The sequence below is a fragment of the Chiloscyllium punctatum genome, chromosome 25 (genome assembly GCF_047496795.1).
Source record: "Chiloscyllium punctatum isolate Juve2018m chromosome 25, sChiPun1.3, whole genome shotgun sequence".
NCBI lineage: Eukaryota > Metazoa > Chordata > Chondrichthyes > Orectolobiformes > Hemiscylliidae > Chiloscyllium > Chiloscyllium punctatum.
In genome coordinates, this window is record NC_092763.1 from 10,210,950 (window position 1) to 10,229,428 (window position 18,479).

An 18,479-nucleotide genomic window follows, 5' to 3' on the forward strand; every position below is an offset into this window, starting at 1 on the left:
AGTGAAGTAAAATGATTACTTGAAACAGTATATTCATGTATTTTTCTCATTTTGCATATAGTCCTTTGCGTTATGTGTGGGATGAATCCACCTGGACTGCTTTCAATCTCTTTCTGCTATTTGAAAAGGCATGTGCTAACATAGATTGTACAGAAATAGAAATAAAATTCCCTCTGCGTAAAGTGCACTCTCCATACTGTTTAATAAAATATTTTTTTGCAGAATATCTCAAACAAGACAACTTTCAGACTTTCATTTCAAGTTTTTGATTATTCTGTGGCTCGATGTTAAGATTGGTATTGACTCCTGTCAAGGATTTTCTTCGGAGAAGAGAATAAAAAGGTTTCTCATATGACTTGGTGTATGTTGTGTCAAATCCAGTATTTTCATTTTAAGTGCAAAGTGAAGGCTGTTGTCAAAAAATGCCTTCAAGCCTCAGCAGGTTCTGGTCTCCTGTGACTCTGTTTTTGAGAAACTCGGTCTGGCTTCACAAAATGATGGGAATCTGAATGGACACATACATGCTTATTGCAGGCTCACAGCCACTACATATCATTAGTGAAAAGATGCACGGGGCAAGGAGACCTCTGCAATGTCAGTTTCATTCTTTGAAAAGACAATTGCCTTGCTAACTTTGCTTTCCCACAGATATTTAGCATCCCTACACTCATTGTAGAATTTTACAATAACCATTAGGTTTATAGTCCTGAGTGAAAGCATTTAAGGAGGTAATCAATGAAGAGGAGTGTCAAGATATTTTAGGATTTCAAATTGATTCAAGCTGCCAGCAGATCTGTATAATTCCTGTGGTCTCTTGTGGAACGGTTTGATGTAAGCAAAGGTAAGCTCAAACTACAAATCAAAAATTTAAGTGAAGGGCAAAACATATGGCTTTCAGGTGATGAAACAACTGAAGAAAGTATTATTTTGAGAGTTCAGTGTACCTGCTTATTGTTTATGCAGTAAATTCTATAAGCAATCGACAGAAAGTACCACTAGCCAACAGAGCCACTAGAGCTCCCATTGACTTATAGTCCGACAGACTTCATTCTTTGTTTATTTCAAGATATTTGTCTTTGGCATTTATCATTAATCTCTAATTGCCTTTGAGAAGGTGTGGGGAGCTGTCTTTGTAAATACATTTCAGAGACGATGAAAATTCAAGCACATTGCTATAGATTCACAAGTAGGTCAGACCTCAGTGATGGCAGATTTCCTTCAAGTTACTGAACCATTTGATTTGTTGTCACCGTTATGTATTTTATTCCAAATTCATTTGATTATTTTAAAATTTCTTTTCTGTTCATTTATGGGATGTGAGTGTCACTGAATGGCCAGCATTTATTGCCCATTCCTAGTTGCTCTTGACAAAGTGGTGGTGAGCTGATTTCTTGAACCACTGCAGGTTGACCCACAATGCCATTAGGGAAAGAATTCCAGGATTTTGACCCAGTGACAGTGAAGAAACTTCAATATATTTCCAAATCAGGATGGTGAGTTGCTTGGAGGAGAACTTGCAGGTGAAAATGTTCCCATGTATCTGCTGTCTTTGACCTTCTACATGGAAGTGGTAATGGGTTTGGAAGGTGCTGTTTGAGAATTTTTGGTGAATTTCTGCAATGCACCTTATGGATAGTAGACACTGTTGCTACTGAGCATCAGTGGTGAAGGTAGTAGATGCTTGTGGATGTAGTGCTCATCAAGCATGCTGCTTTGTCCTGGATGATGTCAAGCTTCTTGAGTGTTGTTGGAGCTGCAGTCATCTAGGCAAGTGGAGAATATTCTATCACACTCCTGCCTTGTGCCTTATAAATTATGGTCAGGTTTTGGGGAGTCAAGAGAGGAGTTGTTTGTTATAGTATTTTTAGTCTTTGACCTGCTCTTGTAGCCATTGTGTTTATGCAGCTAGTCCAGTTGAGTTTCTGGTCAATGGTAAGCCCACAGAATGTTCATTGTGTGCGATTCAGTGAAGATAACACCATTGAATGTCAAAGGGCAGGGGTTAGATTGTTCCTTATTGGTGATGGTCATGGCCCAGCATTTGTGTGGCACAAAAGTACTACTGTGAGGAATTGTCCAATTCCAGAGGCACATGATGTGACAATTGTCAGCTAGCAACTGTTCTACAAGATTTAAACTGTTAAAAGAAAGAAAAATTCCAAACTAATTATTTGCTAATCTTACATTAAAGTATGAAGAGAATGGCACATTGAATGGCCTGATTAAAGGTCACATCTAAAGCTTTAACTCTAGGCAAAAGCTAATTCTCTTCATGGTGGCAGATTTGGTGATGAGGAGCCATTTAATTTGGTGAGAGGAAAGCCTGCCACTTCCCTTACCCATACTCCTCAGCAACCCCACTTTAGAATTTCCTTCCCACCATCAGTTGTGGTTTGGGATCCAGAAGTTGAACAATCTCCTCACAGTAGTGAAACTACAAATTGGAATAAGACCTATAATTACTATTCACAGTTTTAGACATAGTGGCATAGTGATTCAATTATTAGACTAATAATCCAGTTGCCTAAATTAATAATTCAAATTTGTGATTTCAAATCCAACAACTGCAGCTAGGAAATTCAAATTAGGCAGAGACTGGGTGCCATATTCCTCCAGATGCACTGCCATTCAATAGGACTGCCTGCTTCTAATTGACTGGCAATTCTTTATTGGCGGGGATTCTAAACCTGAGATCCTTAACTTGCTGTTACATAACATGATGGACCTCTAACCAGCTTTTCAGCCAATAAAGGAACCCCATTACCTCCATTACATACTGCCTTTGTCTTTCTCAATACAGATGCTGATACACCTGCTATTTACTTCCAGCATTTCCTTCCATTTCAGAAAACAAAATTTACTTCTGCAAAACCAAATTAATTCCCAACTCCAGTCACAGACTAGTAAGGTTTCTGTGTCTTTCCTTTAATTTCATATAGAAACAACGAACATTGAAATTAGTGCTACTGTGACATTCATCTGGTACTCCTCTACTCTCAATATTGAGAGAATCATTAAGCCTTTTAAAATGAGTAACTTTGTACTCTTGTTAAATTAGCAAACAGAGGGATATTATGATCAGTGTTGAGTGTTCTGACATGAATGCAAAAATATTTTGGGGGTTATTCTCACAAACAAGTCTAAAGTTAGCATGTAGCCAAGGTACTTTAGATTACACAAAATAAATTAACTTCCAACTAGAACACTTAGAATCCCTACAATGCAGATATAGACCAGTCAACCCATCGGGTCTGCACTGATCCTATGAATAGCATCTCACCTCGACCCACCGTAAACCCACATTTCCCACAGCTAACCCACCTAGCCTGCACATTCTGGACACTATGGGCAATTGAGCATGGCTAATCCACCTAACTTGCATATGTTTGGACTGTGGGAGGAAATTAGAGCATCCAGCAGAAACCCGCACATACATGGGAAGAACATGCAAATTCCACACAGGCAGTCACCCAAGGCTGGAATTGAACCCAGATCCCTGAGCCAGTGAGGCACCAATGCCACCATGCCCCCTTTAACTACTTCAACAGATTTTTGTTTTAGTAAGTTATTTTAACTGGCAAATGGATTGCATTTACTTCTCAAAATTGGTGATCAAAGTTTAAATAGGATCAAGCTGTGGCCTGCCACCTTTTAAAAAGTTGTTAAATAGGGAAAAGTAGCAGTTCCTGGAATTATTAGTTAGCATAAACCAAAAAGTAATTGTGACTCTAAAGAACAGGTCATTCTGGTATAACTCATTTCGTCAGCGCGAATTGGTTATAATGCAATTGACCAATTGTGCTCATTGTTTGGATATGCAAATGTTCTGCTGAATGGGTATAGCAATCTTCTACAGTGCGGTTTTCTATAGCGCAAGGTGGCAGAGGAACAGAACTGTCAGGTTGCAGCAGAATGACCTGTAGCTATTACATTGCTAACTTCACAGCCTTATGCTTACTGATTTGTGTTCAGCATTGCTTGACATTCAAAGTTGTCAGCCAAAAATTAAAATCTGTCTACTGTTAAAGACTTGTTGATTCTCAGTGGGGTTAGACTCTTCACATTGAACCATTAATTCCCCTCAAATTAAATAAGCTCAAGCATTCTCAACCAGTCTTACATAATGACCAAGCAGAATTCGATTTGAATTCATTAGAGATACTCCAAGGGTCTTTAAAATGAAGAACTATTTGAGAAGCATAGAACCAAAGGATTAATATTTGACTAGTGGCATCTGATTGTAAAATATTGGCATGTTCGATATTCTGCTCTCACTGTTGTATGCGTGGTAAATTTACTAAACTTTGCACTGGTATTTAAGACTTATATTCATTAGCTTAACAATATTAATACAGGACTGAAATGAAATATTTAGTGATACAATACTCAGCAAATAAATGAACTCGATGGTGATTTTCTGCATATCCAAAAAATATTCAAGCATTCAGTTCAATGCCATATTTGAACCATTAAACCTTACATTGGTAATTTCAATTTCATCCACTGATCCATGCATGGAGAACATATCCATTGAGCTTGAACATCTGTATATAGGCTTAAAGAATTCTGGAAATTATTCTGTTAGTTTTTCTCCGCCCCCCCCCCAACTGCAGAATCAATTTTTGATGTTTGTAATAGTAAGAGCATTTATTTGTGCATGGTGGCAGTACTTAAAATTTGGAAAGCCAAGTTGATATGTCTTTCTAAAAGGAATTAAATGTGTTGATCACTTTCTATCTTGAAAGTACATTGGAACCTTGATAGAACTTGGTGGGTAAACAACAACTCCAAACTTATTTGTAAGCTGATCAGTAGCAGAAGATTTTGTTAAGAACTGACTGTTACTGAGATATTTCATTTATTGTGCACAGTGGTATTCAGAGGTTAATTGTCCCAAGGTTCTTCATAGCAATTTGTCAGCTAAAGAGAAGGTTATAGGGTGTAAGCTATTAAAATTGGACTCTCATAGCTACTTTCAACCCTCGGGACATTGTAGAACCTAAAGACCAGAGTTGGTCTTTGTAAAATCACATTTATTCCCAGAACATTGGCAAGAATTATTTCCATGGAAATTAATTCAATGAGTCATCAAGACAATAGTTATAGGGCACATAAATGCAATCCATCTTCAGACCACAGAGAATATCTCCATCATAACCTAGGCAGAACAGTCTGCTTTACTAAAATGTTTGTACTTATTCAAAAAAATCCATACAGTGCAAGCACGTGTTCCAAACTGCACTTGCGCTGTGTGATATCCAGCAATGCTTTTAAGTGGTGCTTATTGTGTAATGAGTGTCAAATTTCCTGTAGTTACTTGGGTTTGAAAATATTTGTCTACATCTGTACATTCCTGGCAAGTGACCAATGACGGCACCTGCTGTTTTCTGCAGTCATTTTCTGAGGCCATAAGCTAGTGTTCTAAATGACATGGAAACAAAGATCCATTCCACAAACTGTTGTGACAGTAAATCATTCTGAAGATTATCTGGTTCGCTCTCTTATGTTGAATTTCTGACGTTGCTTGATTGTTTGATCCGAGCGTCTTGTTATGTGTTCATGCAATTATCAGGTTGAGATTTTAGACTGATTGTGAAGTGCATATCCATTTGTCACATGCCTCTACCGATTGGTATGGAATTAAAATTTGATGGTACAAAAAGCTAAACAGCCCCTAATTTTATTAGTTACAAATATAACCTTAAGAAAAGGGACTAAAAGTGTTTCTATGCTACATCTCAAGTAAATAACATTCTAATTTTGTATTTGTTTTGTCTGACACCCCAAAGTTTATCCACCATCTACATGCCACAAGTATGATGGAATGCTCTCAACTTAGCTGGTTGTGTGCAGCTCCAACAATGTTCAAGAAGCTCAACGTCATCTAGGAGAAAGTAGCTGCTGCTCGACATCTCTTTCACTACCTTCAGTGTTTACTTTTTTCACTTGCCATGGCACAGTGGCAACAGTGTGTACCAGGTACACCATGCACTTCAACTCACCAAGGATCTGTCAATAGCTCTTTGCAAACCAGTGATTCCTAACATCTGAAGGATATGAGCAGCAGGTGCATGAAAACACCACAACTTGTAACTTCCCCTCCAAGACATACACAGTCTTGCCTTGGAATCTTTCTCCTTTACTGGCTCAAAAAACTGAAAATCCCTTTCTCACAGTGTTGCAGATATATCTCATGATCAGCAGTTGTTCAGGGAGGCTTTCTTCGTGCTTTCACATGGGCAATTAGGGATGATCATTAAATGGTAGCCTAACTGACCCATGAAAAAAATAAATGTTCAGTTTTTATTTTGTGCTTTTTTATTCAGTAACTGATAAGAAGAACCTTTTTCCACATATCAGTAAAGATTTTGTTTTAGTTACCACTGTGATTTAGTTGCTCAGGTTATCCAGGTTCCTCAGTTATTTGAAGATATTGCCATGTAGATGATAGAACCAGTTCCACATACATTAAATTTTTCTGAAAGTCTGATAGGTAATCTGTGTTAAATAACATCATTCAAAATTATTCCTTTCTGTTAACATGCATAGCTTTAAACCAGAAATAGTTGAGCATGAAAGGATATATCATGCCTTTGAACAACCTTGCATTATCCATTCTAAAATACATGGACCTACGTAAACCAAATCAGTCACAAGAACTATCTGCAATACAGACTATGGTGGCTAATTGCTAGAGTCATTAAGAATTACATCGGATGCTAAAATATGGGAATTAACATTGTTGTAATTTATAAAGATTTCTGACAACAGTTGAAATCACCACCACAATATTGACCATTATGAAAATGTTAATCTTTCAATTACATTTGACTGCAAGCAAAATGGTGGACATGTTGAGTTAAAGAGTCTGGAATGGAATATGACAGACAAGTTATACAGCAAAAAACCTCAAAGCTGTGGCAAGTAGTGAGGACTGGACCAAATCGAACAGGACGTCTGACATATGCAAATTGCTTTTGAAATATTCCATGAAACATTGAGTTCTATATCTAAGCCATTAAGTGCATCATACACTTTTAAATTTATCCACATGCCATTAACTTCTTGAGCCTTTGCTTATACCTTCTGTCCTTGATCAATCAGGCCCAAACCTTGCACTATCCTTTTTTAAATCTATCTCAAGCTGTTCTCCATGCCCAGTTTCATAACTCCCTCAAATACTATCCTCAGAGACTTCATTGTTCATATTGCCTGTTAATGAGCTGTTCAAAACTGCTAACCAGTCTATCTGTTCTAATTCCTTATCAGACTGTTGAGCCATAGAGTGATTCACTAAAATAACTCCTATTCTATTCTTGCACACTAATTAACTTACATTCCAGCAAGAGTCCTAATTAAGCAAGGTTAACTGGAAAGCCCAACACATTGTAGAATAGTTATTTGTTTTAAGTACCTACCCAGTTGCTCTCCGGATAGGCCTCATCTAACCATAGCCCATTTCCAGGCTCAGTACAGATGTCATCATCAAGGAATAATCATTCCACTAATTTGTTTTTAGAAATTAAAACTTTAATAGTTTGCAGGAAAATGAAACTTATTAAGCTGACTATAAATACTCGGCATTTAACCAATTTCTATTAGCAATAAGTTTGCAGAAGAGACTTGGTTGCCTTTTAATAAATAACAGTTTATATCATGACGGTACATAAGTAGTTTATCTAAGTGCTCATTGGATTTTGTTTTATAGCAGTTATTCTCAGTGTCCACAATTTCCATGTTGCGAAATCGGGTTAAATTTGTACTTTGGATTTCTTATCACTATCAAGTTTTGAATGTCTGGCTGAAGACATTGATGGCTGCAACAACTTAAAGCCTTGCATTTGTTTAATAATAAATTTTCCATGTGAGGTGAATCTACACTAATTGCCTATTTCTGCAGTCCTAACTTTTTTTGTTCTGCTGACTTACACACAATATTTCTCTTTTTTTTTAATCATGTTCCATTCTCGTGATGAAAGGTTACCTAGCACTGTCATACACTTGATAAGTTGCTTTTCTCAAATCGAACACTTCACGTTAAGAATCGGAATATGAGAAGACTGTACCACCTGTTATGTCTGCTGTGCTATTCATTATGATCATGGTCAGTCTTAGACTCCATTACGATTTCCTTCCTCATTTTCCATATTGATTGATTCCCTGAAAATCCAAAGAACTGTCCACATCAGCTTGTGATGGTGCATTCAGAGACTTGGGAAAAGCAAATCCAACGCTTCTCTAGCCATATAGTGAAGAAATTTCTCCTCAGTCTGTGAACAGCCCCTCAGCCTGAAATTGGGCCTCATTCTAGATTCCAGGGGAAACAATGGGTCAGATTGTCACTGGTTTGACTCCATGAACCTTTAAGAATGGGAGGTGGATGTGGAGGTGCTGCCCTCATTTCAGTCAGATTCATTTTTGTTGATGATGGAAATTAAGATACAGGGTGGCAGAGCCTCATGTATCTTTTCTGTAAATTGAAGAAATCTGAAGAAAGCCAATTTCTATTCTCCTACAAGTTGCTGCAAGCTGTTGCTGTTAATTTATAATTCCTCAACCCCACCAGTGAGAGAGCTCACTGAATCAGTGACCAGTTAGGTATTTAAACTGTGTCAGGCAAGTTTGTTGTCCAGCCAGTAGGCTCTCCAACGATATCCCACCCTGGAGAATCTGAGACTCAAGTAACTGAGGCATGTTGCTAGAGGCCCAAGCTATGCAGCCAAGAAGAATTCCATTGGCGAATAGGTATGTTTTTTGAGGGGACAGTTATGGAGGGGGAGAATCACAATGAAAACAGAATCAGAGGCAAGGGCAGCAACGTGACTTTCACTAGCCACATGTCTGAACGTTCCCCATCCCTGTTTTCAATTGCCAACAGAGGTAAACCACCACCCCAAAAATTGAGTAGGTAATTCATCCTGGTTTCTTTGTCAGGAAAGTGACTACTTTCTCTGCTACTGGTTGTTTGTATTCTGACATCGGGATCAGTTTATAAAATGAGATTCAGCCAACAACTAGTTGCTGATTAGTTTGTGGAGTTGTGATCTATTGCAGATGCCAATATCCATTAGCCTGACAACAATTATCTGATTAGTTCCTGGGTAATGGAACAGCTTATACATGTGAATAATACTGGCAGAAGCCTTTAGACTGCTGAAAGGACATTTTGTGAATCCTTTCAGTAAAATAACTGAAACCTGAAGAAAGACAATTTGTTTTCTCATACCAGTTGCTGTAAGCTGTTGCTGTTAACCAGTAATTCAGAGTCTTTATCATTTGTGAAAACAATCAGTCTGTGCCACCAGTGAATAATTGAGAGAACCTGAAGGAAAATATCTGAGAACTGAAGATCTTAGAAAACAAAATGAACAATTCATTGAATCCTGAGAATTGACACTATTGAACCATTTCCCCAGCAATTTTTCCCATCATCTTTATAACCTTTTTTGTCTGAATCTCTCTATATATGTAGGGCAGGTTTTAGAAGGAAGTTTGAACATTTGATGTTATGTGTTGGCAGTTCATAGTTATTTATTGTAATTGGAATCTGTTTATGTATCAGAAACCTAGCCCATGTTTTCTGTTAACTAGAGTCTAAACAGACAGGTAAATTAAGGATTTTGTGTAGTTTGATAACAGCTTCAACTTTTGTGTCGACTCTTCCACCTTACCCCAATGAGTTGTGACACAGATTCAAGCTTAAAATTAACAATTGATCTCGTACCAATTGCCATTTGTAGAAGAGAATGCCAAGCTTCAACCCCACTTCGTATGAAGAAGTGTTTTCTTATTTCATTCCTGAAACATGTAGCTCAGTTTCTTTGACCATGCTCCTAGCCAACCCTATCTTGGAGACCTCAGCTAGCATAAATAATTTCTCCCAATTTAGCCTATCGCTTTATCACGTGAATATTTTGTTCATATCACCCTTTAACAACAGCATTCCATTGCCCTTTTAAATTAGTTCCTGTACCATGGTTTTTTAAAAATGATTTATGCACCCTTAGATCCCAAAGTCTCTTCAGGTATCACATTGTTTCTAGTTTTCCACCATGTGGATATTATACTATTTTAGGATTCCTTTAATCCTAGCTGGATAACCTAACAGTTGCTCACATTGAAATCTATTTCACAGTTTCCTCAATCATTTGATCCATCACTATCTCCTTCATGGTGTGCTTCCACCTATATTGTTTACGATCTTTGTGTCACTGGTGAATTTGGATATGTGGTTTTCGAACCTATCATCTCAGTCAAGCAGTGCACTGAAGAAGCTACATTTATTCACACTCAAGGCCTTATTCTTAGGCAAAAAGAAGACCAATGTATCTCACCTTTCTCACTGAGAAAAGAGCTACAGAGACAACCAGTCCCTTCTGCATCACCATGGCAGTGCTCTACACATTTAGAATGGACTTGCCTGGTTTGAATTTAATCTATTAATGAAGATAATTAACATCTCCACACCAACCATAGTCCATACTGTATGTACCCTCTTCCATTGCTGAATGAATTGTTGTTTCATTTAGAAGTTGGTAATTGTGTGTTTCAGTCCGAATGAGTGCAAGGTGAAAAGCTTAAACTTTTTGCCTGATTTTTAAAATAATACCTAAGTCATAACTGAAGCAGTGAATAGTTGATGCTCCAATACATATCCTTTTGAGCACCACTGGACAAATCCTGCTATTTAATTAACCTGCTGTTAGTGTCTGCAATCTATTTCAGCTCAACCAAATTCCTACTAAGTGAATAATTTTCCCTCAGTTTTCCCTTTCGACTTTAGTTAAGTATCTGTTATTCGGGACATTATCAGATGCCTCTATAAATCTGCTTAAAAGGTAAATTACATCCATAGACATTCTGCTCTCAATGCCTTTTCAAAAGATTTAATTCGTTTCATCAGGAATGATGAAAGCTATTGCAAATCCATGCTCTCTCCCTCTAATCAGCCACCCTGTCACTAGCTCGAGACTAAAACAACATAATAATATTTGCGTCAATATGATTATATGCCATTTACTTTAAAGAAAACAGATATCAGTAACTATTAATGATCAGATTTCAACTCTTTATCAGAGAACATGGTGATTGCTACATGTGACCTTATTGTGGACATGCCTTAATGTACCTTATCTGCACAGACAGCAGGAATTGTCTATATCGATAAGTCTTTCAGATCTGAACTCATCTGATATCAGACACTGACTACTAACATTGAACAATTCATGTCACTCTGAGTTTAGCCTTTCTATAGATCTTTAGTCTGATTTTGACACTTATCCTTGTATTATCACATTAACTTGAATTCACACATTAAAAGAAAACTCCTTTGTTGCTTTCCTTGCAAGTACAAAGTCAGTGTTGTACATTTTAAGTTTGATTTTACAATGGTAAAAGTCTTGATTTGCCCTAATATCTCCATTATAGAAAACATTTTAACCCTGACAAGAAGATGGACCAATTTGTATGATTAGAGAACTTAAAGAGAGGAAAGTTGGGGGGGGAAATGTTGGAAATTGGATAGTTGATGTGGATTAGGATCTTGTGATTTGATTCCATCCATAACACTGGACATACCCCAATGGTATTTGTAATCCAGTTCACTAAGACACATTCAATTTTCCTTTTATTCTTAACAACTGCTCCATTACTTTGTACTCAATGAGATTAACTCTATTGAACAAGATCTTCGACAGCTTCCTGATATGATACAGTAATACCAAGGCAGTTACTCAATATAAACAGAAAGCTTCCTTGTAGCCATGAGAATGTTGATTTTTTGTGTGTCTTTCTGGCATGACTTTTCAATTAGTAGTACATTTGCCATCCTGGGAGTAGAGAAGTCTGATTTGCTTTTTTTTTAAATGAATGATTTTTTTTAAATTTGAAAATGTTCATTTCCTTTAGAATAAAGAGATCCAAGTAAAATGTTATGCAGCATGTAATCAAGATGCTCTTGTCCTTGCACTGCATAGACGTATGAGATAAATTTAACAAAGGTTTTGTTGTTTGAGTAATAGCCAGATCACTGCCATTGTATTTTCACAAAGATCTTGAGTGTTGAATTTGCTGGTGTTATGAAAAGAATGGTTTTAGTCTTTCATGATCATGTTGAAGGGGATCTTTTCAAATGGACACTCATTCCCTTTACACTGTTAAAATGTTTTTACATTTGCTGGCTATTTTGCTTTTTGTGGCATTTGAGATGGCTTTGCTCCAGAAAAAAATTTGGCTATTTTGAGAAATCTATTTTGGCAGCTGATTCACTTTCTGATTGACATTGACTTCTGCATTTCTGGCCTTCCAACATTCATCTTGGGCATATTTATTCTTCAAAAAATGTTTGAGTTATTACGAGAATCGATGAGATTAACTGAATTCTCCCAGCCCTCGAGGCATTGGCAACGGTAAGAAATTTGGATGATGATAGCAAAAACAAAAAGACAATTAGGTTCTTGAGGGAAACTAGTCCCATTTCCCTTAAGATTCCATCAGCTAGATGAGTTCTCATTAGTAATTGTCAAGGACCTTATTTAGGGATCTTTGCATCCCACCTCATGATCAGCATGATTTTCCCAGGCACTGGTGAGAAGCTAAGAGATGCCACTACCTAGCTTCAATGTGTGTGCAATTACCTGGTGAATGAAGTTCACCGATTGCTTCTGTGGACTTCCATGTTTACCTTCATTCAGCAACATCACATTACACACTCCACAGGCTGCAACCTGCTTGTTTTTCATCCACAGAAGTCAGCACTGGTAAAACACCAGTCTCACCACAGATTTCTTCCTACAGATGCTGCCAGACCCACTGAGTCTTTCCATTTTACATTCTCTATCTCAGGAACTTAATTCTGTCATTACAGGCTTATGTTATCCTTCGTGGCCCTGGCACAATACTTAGAGTCTTACCAATTTCTTCATGAGCAGCTTTAAGTAATCTGAATAATTTTAATTGATTCACTTCTTCAGTTGCACCAGATGAACTGGATTACTATTATTCCTATGGGATATTTTTGGGGTATTTGAGGAGCATTTCGGTCATGTAACTTTCCCTTAACAGATCTGTTGCAGAGACAGAAACATTATGTATGGAAAAAGTGCACCATAGCAATAGAATCAAATAGGAGATTAGAATCTCAATACTCTAGTTATCTCATGCTCACAGCATTAAAGATAGGCTGAACTCCAGGTTATTAAATGCATGTCTATCAATCAAGCAAAAGTATTTAAGTATCCAAGGTATCTTGGGTGTACAGATACCACTAGCATTGAGTCCTATTAAACTAAATTGTGTGCAGTTTTGGTCGCTATACTGTAGGAAGGATGTGGAGGCACTGGAACGGATGCAGAAGAGGTTTACCAGGATGTTGCCTGGTATGGTAGGAAGATCGTATGAGGAAAGGCTGAGGTACTTGGGCTGTTTTCATTGGAGAAAAGATGATTTAGGGGTGACTTGATAGAGGTGTACAAGATGATTAGGGGTTTAGATAGGGTTGACCATGAGAACCTTTTTCCATGTATGGAGTCAGCTATTACGAGGGAGCATAGCTTTAAATTAAGGGGTGGTAGGTATAGGACAGATGTTAGGGGTAGATTCTTTACTCAGTGAGTCGTGAGTTTATGGAATGCCCTGCCAGTAGCAGTGGTGGACTCTCCCTCTTTATGGGCATTTAAACAGGCATTGGATAGGCAAATGGAGGGTAGTGGGCTAGTGTAAGTTAGGTGGGCTTGGATCAGCACAACATCAAGGGCCAAAGGGCCTGTACTGCGCTGTATTTTTCTATGTTCTATGTTCTAAATGTCCATTAGAGAGTCAAGATTACAAAATTCAAGTTTAAACTAGTCATGTCGCAATTCTGGCAGCTCTGTTATAATGGCACCCCCAACTGTCAACATTTGTTATTTAATTCTGGTAAGCACTGCATGACTTTAGGATGCAACAGTTAATATAATAATTTATCTTGGCAGCTTTTTATCATTTCTCAACAAGAAGAATGAGAGTGAAACTGACATTCAAGTGAATTTAGTCAGTTAACATGCAATTTATTAAGAGATGAGATATTTCAATTCAATCGGGGACAAAAGTTAACAATATGTGTTGCACTATGCTTGAATCTCGTGTCATTTACTTTTTGAAGTATACATCTGATTGCATTGATTGGAATGTGTACACTTGGATTAACTTGGAATTCTGTCTTATGGAGGATACATAGTGGCGTAGATATAGATAGAAAGAAATTTAAAAATACAAAATAGTTCCACTTAAATATTTAACAGAAAATGAGCCTTATTTTACATTTAAGACGTTGTACCAATTTTAGTGACAAGTTTGGTTGCATAAGCGAAAAAAATTTGTGTCCTGAAGAAAATGGATGGGGCGATAGACATCTACTGAGTAATTTTACAAGTCTCTGCAGCTGTATCTTATAGTTTCAAAAACATGGTCAGTGTGCACCTAAATTCTCCAATATGCATAACCTTAGAAACCATTGTCCACCTGTGGTTTGGACTCATAAAATGGCCTCTGGGAAGGGGAAGGTTGCTGTTCTTTGCTGTATAAAGTAATTAATGATGACAGTGGGGGGTAACTCACTGGATAATTGTGCACAGGTAAAGAGAATCTTTTTGGACCTGTGAGGGAGTTGTTTAGTTCAATTACCTTGTTAGCTAGAATGTGGTGCAAAATGACACCCATTGTACTCTGTACTGGTAGTGGTAATTCATAGAGATCTTGCCCCATGCTTGTGGAGCAGTGTCTCTCAAGCTACAAGTAGCCAAATCAAAGGGTTGGAATGTAAAAGCAGTGGTGTGCTACTGAAACTTTATAAAGATCTGGTTAGGCCCCATTTAGAATACTGTGTCCAGTTTTGGGCCCCTCACCTCAGGAAGCATATACTGGCACTGGAGTGTGTCCAGCAGAGATTCATAAGGATGATCCCTGGAATGGTAGGCCTAACATACGATGAACAGCTGAGGATCCTAGGATTGTATTCATTAGAGTTCAGAAGATTGAGGGGAGATCTAATAGAAAATTATAAGATAATGCATGGCTTAGAAAGGGTGGATGCTGGTAAATTGTTGTTCCGTCAGGCGGGGATACTAGGACTTGTGGGCACAGCCTTAGAACTGAAGGGGGCCAATTTAAAACAGAAATGAGGAGATATTTCTTTAGCCAGAGAGTAGTGGGCCTGTGGAATTCATTGCCACAGAGTGCAGTGGAGGCTGGGACGTTAAATGTCTTCAAGGCAGAGGTTGATAAATTCTTAATCTCGCATGGAATTAAGGGATGCGGGGAGAATGCGGGTAAGTGGTGTTGAAATGCTCATCAGCCATGATTGAATGGTGGCGTAGACTCGATGGGCCGAATGGCCTTACTTCCTTTCCTATTTCTTACGTTCAAAATTATCTCTTTATGATTGAGAGAGATCTCTATGGTCCTCTGAGAACTATGGCTAGATGATACTGTTTACAAAAAGACATTGAACTGGCCTGAGTGGTCACTAACAAGTCCAGGTAGCACATGGTTGCAAGGTATTATGATCCAAATTTCTAACCCTCTTCCATGGTGACAGAGTACATGCTGTTCACCAGTACATGTGAGACCACTGTGACTGGTTGGTGCCACGGGATGGAGCAGTTTATCATCCCCAGAAATAATAATTTAATGTTATAAATTTCATTTCAGCTTTTCTTTGCTACAGTGGCCCTTTAAGTGACGGTCAATTTGTTTCTCATTTATTCCAACACATCTAAAGAGGTACATTGACTCCAATGTTGGGTTGTAGAGTTAGGAGCTATACATCTATAAGGCTTCACTTTGTGAATGAAACAAAAACTGAGTAAAAATTTAGTTTTGTTTCTTTCAACAACTAGCAATTCAGTGGTTTAACACTAGCTCCATATTAAAAGCTTTGATTTTTCACCAAAGGTTGACAGAGCCACAGTGCTGATAAATTAACAAACAGAAGCATACATCAAAACTTGCTGGATTCTGTCAGAATATCCATGCTCGTTGAAGATATATGCAATTTGTTTTAGGTGACCCTGCAAAGCGGGATCTTGATCTTGTTAAAAGGATATCATTAGTCCCAGCATAAAAGATCCTTCATATATAAGGTGGTGCAAAATTGTTTAGTCCTTTTAAAACAAAAGTAGTTAAAACAGTTTTGTTCCTTTTAGTTACTTTTAAATATCCCAGGTTCTTTTGTTTTGATGGACTTCTGGAAAAAGCAGAGGCAAATCTGAATCATGCATGCATCCAATAACTTCTAAAGAATTCACTACTTAGAAAATCACATCTGTTTGAATCCTGTTGCAAAATATACTGCAAATCAGGTGACAGTTTAAGAAAACGAAGAATATTTATTTCGTCTTGACACCCCAATGTCATGAGCATTTCAATTGTTCTCCCAAATCTTCAGGTATGACAATCTCAAATAAATCACATTAATGTTGGATTCCTTAAATCTTTCTCTGTTTTACAATACAGGGTTCAATTCCTGCACTGGCTGAGGGTACTTATGAGTGTCCCGCCATCTCAACCTCACACTTCACCTGGGATTAAACTCACCATGAGTTATCTATCTCCAATGAGAGAGCAGCCCTATGATCCTCAGGGACTATGGCAACTTTATTTTTATTTCTCCATTTCTTTGTAATATCCAGTTTAGAATTGTACATTCATTCAATATCCATTCCTCACTGTATCTTGCTGAAAAGAGAGTACATCAAAATCTGTTGTCCACAAATGTATTGATTGCATAAATATTTCTAATTGTTACTTCTACCCCATAAGATACTGGCACATAGAAATGAAAAATTGTTTACTCTATTTCAAATCGTTATATTAAATGATTTGAAATAGAGGCGGCACGGTGGCCCATTGGTTAGAACTGTTGCCTCACAACACCAGGGTCCCAAGTTCAATTCCAGCCTCGGATGACTGTCTGTGTGGAGTTTGCACGTTCTCCCCGTGTCTGTATGTGTTTCCTCCGGGTGCTCCGGTTTCCTCCCGCAGTCCAAAGATGTGCAGGTCAGGTGAATTGGCCATGCTAAATTGCTTATAGTGTTAGGTGCATTAGTCAGAGGGAAATGGATCTGGATGGGTTACTCTTCAGAGAGTCGGTGTGGACTGGTTGGGCCAAAGGGCCTGTTTCCACACTTCAGGGAATCTAATCTAATCTAAATATATTGTTGCTTGAATGGGGGTGCCCAATTCACAAATGTCCAACTTACTAATGCCTCTATTTCTGAGCATGCCCTCATACAGGTGTTGTAATTTTAAAGATCTGGCAAAGAAATATTTTGTGTATTTATGAACAACTCCTTAATGTAGTTGTGCATTGTTTTCGGTGTTTACAAATCAACTTGCAAATGGAGCCTGTTCACAACCCAGAGACCGCCTGTGTATAATTGGATGTATTAGAAACATTTTGCAGAGAACTTGGTTACTCTTATCCTGAGAGCTGACAACTTCTTCCACCATTGAACTGGCATGTATTTGGGACATTTTTGCAGTTTAATTTTTAAGTTTAGCAGGGTCAGGTCAACAATATTTTACATTATTGCATGGTATGATGATCCAAGAGAGCACTGTTTACACTGTCACAAACAGTTTGCAAATTGTACTTCGTAACAGAAATTGAATTTGCTAAGTTATTTACTACAGATGGCTGTATTGTGTATATGTTTGGCGTGCATACTGTATTGATTATCAAAGCTGAAATTTTGGATATGAACAACTTGCTTAAAAAATATTGTTTGTTGTCACAGTTCTGCATTGTGTCAATTTTCTTTGAAGTTGTCAAATTTGCCTGCTGTCTTATTCAGAGTTTTTGTTTCAAGAATACTACTAAACAGTTGTGCTTTTGGTTACGTAGTTATACAACTTTGTAGGATCTTCAGTTTCAGGGTTTTTTCTGGAGTTTGCACTGGGGTGGTCACATTGCTGATGATAAATAATTGTGTAATAGTTGCAGTCCTGAAAATCATTTTACTATTCTGATAAGCTCTTATTTTATATACTGCATGAGCTCATTGCAGAGCAGTGCTGTTCCAATTCATTAATGAGAAAGATCATCAACTGTGGGAGAAAAGCTATGTGATTCATACATGGTACTTGTTGACCATGCATCAGTCTTCCAGAAAAGAGAACAAACAGCGTCTCTTAGACCCATTATATTATGTACTATCTTTATTTATGATGTAAATAATGCACTTTATAGCAGAAAACATATATCAGATTATCCTATTGAAATATCATCCGTATCTTGTGTTCTTCTGAAGTAGTTTCATGGCCTAACAAAATGAAGTCTAATAGAATTACTGCAATTTTAGTGAATTAGCTCTTTTATACTAAGCCTTAGGTAGCAGAACTGACATGTTTGTTGCAGTAATGCTTTTGCAACTTGACTCCAGACACTGCAAGAAAAATCAATCACATTGCAGGCAAGAGTACTTTGTTAAAGATGTCCTCAA

The 18,479-nt window shown here is 37.7% G+C and overlaps 1 protein-coding gene across 5 annotated transcripts in view; it reads left to right on the forward strand.

Annotated features, from left to right (window-relative positions):
• Window positions 1–18,479, forward strand: part of diaph2 (diaphanous-related formin 2) — a 780,284-nt gene that overhangs the window by 726,761 nt on the left and 35,044 nt on the right. The window lies entirely within an intron of this gene.